We start from the raw sequence: 8,801 nt of genomic DNA, 5'->3' as shown, positions 1-8,801 counted from the left end.
TCTCCTCACTTGTGCACATCGTAAAAGCAATTTCTCATTCTATTGAATAAATTGCAAATGCTTTGACACATTCATCCAAATAATTATGTACAATTGTCTGCTGTTTCCTACATTATCAATTTCTTCATGTTGATCACAATGAATTATACTGGTTCTCTGTTGAATAGTCATTCCCCCTAAACATCTAGACATAAGTTCATTGCATAAGTCACTACAAGCACAATTGCTAAACACGTTGTCAAAATCAAAGTTAAGTAAAGTCAAACTTTATTGTCATTCTTTGCAATACAAGTATACAACTGAACGAAATGTTGTTTCGTATAGACCATAGCGCATAAAGAACAGACAACAACAAATCACAACATACTACAATGGCAACACAGACCTCAGAACATTCACCCAATACACACAATACCATACACAGTAAACAGTAACACACAGTGACCAGTGGATAGTTAAATAGATAGATAGATAGATAGATAGATAGATAGATAGATAGATAGATAGATAGATTTAAATTTAAATTCAAATTTATTCCTGCAATGTATAACTTTATACTGTTGAAACTGTTTTATGCAGTACAGAAAAAGTGCAGCTTTCAATCATTGTCATCAAAACCTTAGCCATGGTTTACATCAGAAAATACGTACAGTACACTGTTGTATTGACACAGATGACACTGATGGCATTGACAAGTTCACTGATCTAAATATTTACTTTTGAGAGATAGACTAAGTATTTTGAGCAACAGGCTTTTGCAAGTAATCCACTGTGTAGTGCTGCTTGTACAATCCGATTCGATTTTGCAAATGTCAAGGATGATTCGAGAAATGTATCAAAACAACTGAGAGAAACTGTAACCACAGATGTTGACAGTAAATGTGGGAATGCATCAGTATCTAAATCAACAGTTTACTTTTACACAAGTAAACAAGCCACTCAATTGTGTTTCATTACAACCATTTATAAGTGTATTATTTATCTGTCCTAAAGTTTCCTGTTGACTGTTCAAACACTAATCTTCATGATTTGCTGGTGAATATGTGATTATTGAAGTCATCACACTGACGCCTGCCAGTGTTAAAAATAACTCATGATAGAGTTTCTGTGTTGTATCATAAAAACTATATGCACATAACAAAATAAATAATCATGATGCGAACAGAAGTTATTCCTGGTACATTAGTATTGAGAGTCTGTATTAATATTTAAAGTCTACTTCACACTATTACATCTAGTTTCCAAAAATAGATATAGACCATTTCCTCTACATTTACAGAGCGGCAGTCAGGAGTGATCTCATTACTGTGATTATGTTTACACAAACAGTGTTTAATGCCTTCACTGTAACTCATTCTCAGAGGTTATTTCAGATTGTTATGTTTCTGTTTTCAGCCTCCATCTCATAAGAAATGGCCCAGGATACTATCTGTTGATACCTTAGAGATGATTAAACATAACACAAGTCTCTGCAGGGTGTTTTTATTTTTCAACCGGTCATTTAGTTTGTCAGTGTGTGTGTATAATGCAGTATGTCAGACTGAATAAGAGGGAAAGCATTGTATCTGTGTGTGAGGGAGATAAAACAGAAAAAAAAACAGGAGAGACGAGAGAGGGAGAGAGATCAAAGTGTATGGTAGAGCCAAGCCCTGTATCAAAAATGGGGTTGGAAGGCTCTCCCTCCTCTCTCCATCCGGCTCTCCCCTGATTATTGACCCTAAGGAGAATAAATTCAATCCATGTTAAATTATAGATTAAGGCCAGGCTCTGGCTATGGCTTGGCAGCTGGCAGCTGCATGCGTGTTGAGCTGCACTGAGTTTTACACACTTCTGCTGCTGCTACTGTTGCCTCACCTCGCTGCCTTATTAAAATCAACATCAAACACTCTCCACAGATGAATAACAGGATTTAAAAGAGACTGTATGATTATGTAAAGATTCTCTCTCTACAATGTGCTCTCTGCGAGGCTGTGGCTGGGTTTTGTTGGACTCTCTGCCTCGTGGATGAGTTAAGCTTTAGCATCACTTTTCAGGTCACAACTGTTTTTCTCCCTGGAAAATCTTTTATTCACAGCTTTGTTCTTTTAGCTCCACAACGAGATGATCTGGAAAGTGCTAGTTAAATTTTATGGGTATTGTCGAACAGAAAGGGTGAAAAGATTTTATGCTCTGCACTCTGTTCTTAAGATATTTCAAGCAGATGGTGTAATCTCAGGACTGCAGAGCATCAGAAATGCAAATACTGTATCTCAGTCACAAAAAGCTATGAGTATCCACATCCACAGAGATTCAAGTAACACAAACATTTCAGCTTCCATGATTTGCATCACTCTTATTCTACAACGTACTGTAAAGAAATAAGGAAAACTATTTTCAACTTCAGCTTGTGATAATCACTAATTGCAAGATCACACATTGAGCAGATGTTGACAATATATTTTCTTGCTGAACATTTGAGCCCATCTCATTTTTTACTTCAGTCTGATCAGTCTGTCCCTTTCACTAAATGTATTTTATTTGTTTTATTCATCACTTTGTGACTGTTATAGTGTTTTCCCGTTTTGGATTGGGGTCCAGTTCATAGTCTGCTGTGTGTGCCTCCCTTATGTATCAGTATGACTGTCAGAGTTTTGTAACAAAACTACTGTCTGTGGCATAATATTGAGTAGCAATTACAGTAAATGTGAACAATAGCCATGTAGATCTTACATGACTTTTGTAACATAAATGTATAAACCACAAACACATCAAGTGATCAGTTTTCATGCCACAGCATTTTATTCACAAAACCAGCTGGAGATCGATTTACTCCCTTTGATCTGAAATGTAATTTCTTGACTTCTCTAAGAATGTATTTTTAGTGGACAGTGTATAAATAGCAGAAGCAAATGCCAATTTGAAATCTTGCATAAATATAGAGTCCGGTGTATGAAAAATAATGGATGCATAATTTGGGTACAGTCTGTGATCAAAAATAGAAATCTTTATCTGTCCTCAACAACAATTGTGCAGCAACAATATTCACTTAACTACACTTTTTCATGCAAAGCAAATCTCATAGGGCAGTCAGAGGCATCAAGATAATTTCCAGTATCAACATCAAACATGATACATGCAGTTTCAACATAATAATCAGCATGCTGTGCAGTCTGAACTACAAAACACTGTGATTCTCAAACAATAGAAACAAATGGATACACATATACACACTCTGCTTTATAAGAACCTTAAAACTTCTATTTAGGCATTTTTACTAGTGCTGGGTAACAATAAGAAATTTTAATCGCATAACATGTGGTTTGCAAACACAAAAAAGGTGCTTTTTACGTAATCAAAAAAATAAATAAATAAAACCAAAGCTATTTGCCACTGCCAAGACATTACCTTTTATCTAGTCCAGAGCCACGATCATAACATCATAACAGGCACCTTTTGAGCAACAGTTTAACATATATAAATCTGTTTTTATGTTTTTTTTGTCTGAACAGGTATCAGCAGAAACATTTATTTTTTTATCAGGGAGCAGCAAAACAGTCTATGTTCAGTAGCAGGTGTCCCTGTTAGAGTGAGGTGAAGTGCTCGCCTCCCGCACATGCCCGCCCGCTGCCGAAGATGAATTGTCTTGAACTTTTTGTATGCGACACGTAGCACAAATCATTGGAAGAGAGCCTGATCCTCGCCATTTGTGGGTTTCCAGAATCTTTTACTGTTTTCTAAATAGTTATCAGGACATCAACGCAAAACCAGATAAAGACATATCAGGTAAAGTTATGTAGCCTAGCCTATAATTTTAACTTAAATTACAGAAGCCTTGCCATGGTTACTATCCATAGAGCGCCTGTCTTTCATTCGTGGAGCGCTTGTCTTCCTGTCTGATCACCGGAGCACAGAGAACGTTCCTAAGACCGACATCTTCCCCAATACTAATCAGCCAGCAGTGTGTAGCTATCCACTTTGCTATGAAATTTGATCACTTGTCTTGCTTTTGTTTCTCTATTTCTCCCACACGCTGCAATCAGTGCAGTCTGCCAAAGCCTCCCTCCACTGCGTGTTTGGGTGGGTGATTTGCAGGCTGATCAGTGAGCCATGGTTTGACTGCATGTGAACTGCATTAATGTGCCATAAAATAATTGTCGGCATTAATTAATTAATGCGTTAATGCTATAGCACGTTAACGTGACCAGCCCTAATTTTTACATACTGTACGTAATATTAAAGTCTTCTAAATGTGTAGTTCTGTTTTCAGAGAATATTTCCTTTTTACCCAGAGTGAGACAAACTCATGGATGATTTTCATGCTGATGTGTGCAGTTTAAATATATATTGAACAGACTTTACTTTGCTCTGCTAATGCAGTAAACACATCCTGAGTAATACACCATTTGTAATCCTCTGTCATTTTTTAGGAATGAGGAGGTTACACGCACACACACACACACACACACACACACACACAGAACACAAACAAACACAGTCTGCCTGAGGAGTTTATCAGTGACTTTCCTTATGAAGTCAATACGCTAACACTTCGTTCACGTTCACATTTATCTTATCATTCCTTACCTAGAAATACAAGGTTTTCATCTAAATGTGTCAATATATAATACTGATATGATGTATACATGCAAGTCACACAACAAGTTGAAGGCTGAAGGCTCAATTAACCTACAAACACTGAAAATAATGCCATGCAGCAAAAGATGTGCAACTGACATAAGACAGTCTACAGTTAGTAAGAAACAGGAACATGGTCATGCTCCGGTCTACATTCAAATTATGTGACAGAGGGAAATCACAGTGATTCATTTTTTGTTTTGTAAAGGCATTCCAATGGGCCTGTGGTTTTGAGGCAGTTCCCATTAGAAAAAATACATTACTGTAATATTTGGCCCTCTTTGGTTTCAATAGTAGTCTCTCATTTCATCGCATCTCAGTAATGAAAAGCATAGATAGATAGATAGATAGATAGATGGGAAACGTCTCGGGTTACATATAACCCTTGTTCCCTGAGAAGGGGAACGAGACACTGCGTCGGTGATGACACTATGGGAACGCCTCTGGGCGTGGCAGGGCTGAATTATGAATGAAACTATTCCAATTCTATTGGTGTTGGTAGAACGGTAGCGTGTGACGCCGTAACCGGAGGCGTATATAAGCACGCCAGCACACAGGACACATTAGCCCTTTTCTATGAAGCAAGGCACTCCAACGCGGTGTCTCGTTCCCCTTCTCGGGGAACAAGTGTTACATACGTAACCCGAAACGTTCCCCTTCGAGGGAACTTGAACTGCGTCGGTGACGACACTATGGGAACGAGATACCCACTTAGGTCACGCCGAAACCCCGCCTGCCCCCAGCGTGCAACCTGCAGGCACGACTAAGAGGAGAGCTCACGAGTGCCGGGTGCAGAAGGAAGGTCCAGACTGTAAACCGGATGAAAGTGTGAGGGGTGGCCAGCCAGCCGCATCACACAAATCCTGGAGCGACGCCCCTGCGAGGAGGGCCCTAGAGGCCGCCATGCCTCGGGTAGAGTGCGCCCTGACGGCCATAGTTAAAGGCAAACCGTGCACCTGATAGGCCAGGGAAATAGTCTGAACGATCCAGTAGCTGATGTGTGTTTAGAAGCGGGGAGCACAGCCTTGGGGGACCCGAAACACACCAGCAACTGGTCTGCTTTCCTCCACCGGGAAGACCTCAGAGTGTAAATACCCAGCGCTCTGACAGGGCAGAGCAGATGAAGTCTCCCGTCCTCCGCCGTCACATGAGGTGGGGGATGAAACGCCTGCAGCACCGTGGACCCTGCCAAACTGGACGGAACCTTAGGGACATAGCCTGGACAAGGGTGCAGGATGGCCCTGACCCTCCCCGGGGCAAACTCCAGGCATCGGGGAGAAACCGAAAGTGCCTGGAGATCCCTCACCCTCCTCAGAGAGGTGATAGCGAGGAGAAAGGCCATCTTAAGGGTCAGGTGCTTGGCCTCAGCCGACTCCAGGGGTTCGAAGGGGGCCTCAGCCAGCGCTTCGAGAACCACTGCCAGGTCCCAGTGAGTACCCTGGAACGAGTCACGGGTCTCATCCTCCGGGCTCCACGGAGGAAGCGCACGACCAGTGGAAGCCTCCCCAAGGGCCCATCCCTCAGAGGGGTGTGGAGCTCTGCAATGGCAGCCACATACACCTTGAGCGTGGATGGGGAAAGGCCAGCGGAGAAATGGTCATGGAGGAACTCCAGTACCATAATCACTGAGCAGGTAACTGAGTCCACCGCCCGTTCTCTACACCAGGTGGCATTTTAACACATTCCACTTCGGGCCGTACATCCTTCTCGTGGACGGGGCTCTGGAGCTGAGCAGCGTCTCGACCGCTCCTCTCGTCAGGCCCGCCTCTAGGAACTGCGCCCCCTCAGGGGACAGACCCATAGCTGCCACAGGACGGGGCGCAGGTGAAAGGCCCGGTCCTCTGCCTGAGACAGCAGATCTCTCCTCAGAGGGACCTGCCAGGGTGGGCCCTCTAGGAGTGATATTATGTCCGAGAACCACACTTGGGCTGGCCAGACACGGGGCTACTAACAGTAGGCTGACACCGTCCTGACGGACCCCCTCCAGAACCCCCGGGGGCAGAGCAACTGAGGGAAGAGCATATGGCATCCATGGCATCCAGCCCTAGCGGGCTGGGGGCGAGAGGGAGAACCAGAGCGGACAGTGCGTAGTCTCTCAAGATGCAAACAGGTCCACGGCTACTGGGCCGAACCTTCGCACAACCACTCCACCACCTCGGGGTGGAGTCTCCATTCCCCGGGCCTCAGCCCCTGTCTCGACAGCAGGTCTGCTCCCTGATTCTGGGTCCCAGGGACGTACATCGCTCTGAGGGACAGCAGTCTCTGCTGGGACCACAGGAGGATCTGATGTGCCAGTTTGCATAACGGGCGCGAGCGCAGACCCCCCTGGTGATTCAATTAGGCCACCACTGTCGTATTGTCGGTTCTGACAAGGACGTGGCGACCGCGGAGGGTGGACAGGAAACTCCTCAGAGCTCTGAATACTGTCAACATTTCCAAGAGAAATGATGCTCCTGCCAGGAGCCTCTCGCAAAGCAGCCGTCCATGACCACGCCCCATCCCGTGAGTGAGGCGTCTGTTGAAATAATTGTTTGCCTACAGATTGCTCCCAGCACGGGCCCTTGGGACAGGAACCAAGATTTCCTCCATAAAGACAGGGAACAAAGGCACCTGCTCGTAACCTGTATCAGACGGAGCGGATTTCCCCTCGGGGAGAATCCCTTGGATTTTAGCCACCACAGCAGGGCTCTCATGTGCAATAGTCCAGAAGGTATTATACTGGACGCTGCTGCCAGGAGACCTAACGCCCTCTGAAAGTGTTTCACAGTGATGGCGCGGCCTAACTGCACTCTGGTCACTGAGGACAAAATGGACTCGATGCGTGCGGGAGACAGGAGGGCCCGCAGCGTAGCTGAGTCCCACACCACCCCTAGGAACGTAGTCCGTTGGACGGGCGTCAGCACGCTCTTCTTCACGTTGAGCCACAGCCCCAAATGCTGAAGGTGGGCTAGGACGACATCTCGATGCTGAACCGCTAACTCCCGAGACTGGGCCAGGATGAGCCAGTCGTCGATATAGTTTAAAATGCGGATGCCCTGGAGCCTCAGCAGGGCCAGGGCTGCATCCATGCATTTGGTGAACGTGCGGGGAGAGAGTGCTAGGCCGAACGGAAGAACCCGATATTGGTACGCCGCGCCCCCGAAGGCGAACCTCAGGAATCTCCTGTGAGAGGGACGGATGGAGATGTGGAAATAAGCATCTTGCAGATCTATCGTGACAAACCAATCCTCGGATTGGATGTGACTGATGATGGTGGGGATGGTGAGCATCCTGAACCTGAATCTCCCCAGAGAGTTCGGTTCAGGGACCGCAGATCCAAAATCAGACGCAACCCATCCGTCCTTCTTGGGAACTATGAAGTACTGGCTGTAGAACCCGGACTCCCTGACTGGCGGGGAAATCAGCTCTCTGGCCCCGTTTTCCAGCAGAGAGCGAACTTCTTGTCCCAACACCTGGCTCTGTCCCGCGTGCACCGCAGTCCAGACCACCCTGTTGAACTTCTGCGGGGGGGTGGTGGCCAGTGTTATGCGTAGGTCCCCGGTGGCACCCTGAAGCGGAGGACCGCCAAGGAAAACTGGCAGGGGAGATATTGCTCAAACGCCTCTCCCTGCGTTTTAGCGTGCTGAAACCTGCTGACGACAGCATCCACTGCCTCACCAAACAGGCCAGTAGGAGAGAGGGGCACATCCAGGAGAAAAGCCTTCTCCTTCCCCTGGATGCCCGAGAGGTTGAGCCACAGATGGTGCTCCGTAGCCACCAATGCTGCCATGGAGCAGCCAATGGAACAGGCCGTCTCCTTGGTAACACGGAGTGTTAAGTCCGTAGCTCTACAGAGCTCAGTCAGGTCCTCCTCATAGGGACCTCCCCCTAGGTCACAGTCTTTGAGAAGATCGGCCTGGTACGCCTGGAAGATGACCATAGTGTGCAGGCTTGCACCAGCTCGACACGCTGCCATGTAGGCCTTGCCCACCAAAGCGGATGTCGTCTGACACAGCTTGGTGGGGAGCGCCGGTGTCTGAAGGAATGAAGCGAGGGTGGGAGAAAGATAGCTCGCGAGCATTTCCTTCACCCGAGGCATCGTTCCAAAGCCGTGCTGCTTAGTTTCTGTCACGCTGCTGTAGTCCAGCAGAGGGTACGCAGTCAGCTGTGCAGAGCAGCTTATTATTTTTTTTTTCCTCTTGGTCCAT

This window comes from Micropterus dolomieu, linkage group LG03 (assembly GCF_021292245.1).
Source record: "Micropterus dolomieu isolate WLL.071019.BEF.003 ecotype Adirondacks linkage group LG03, ASM2129224v1, whole genome shotgun sequence".
NCBI lineage: Eukaryota > Metazoa > Chordata > Actinopteri > Centrarchiformes > Centrarchidae > Micropterus > Micropterus dolomieu.
This window is presented reverse-complemented; position numbering follows the sequence as displayed.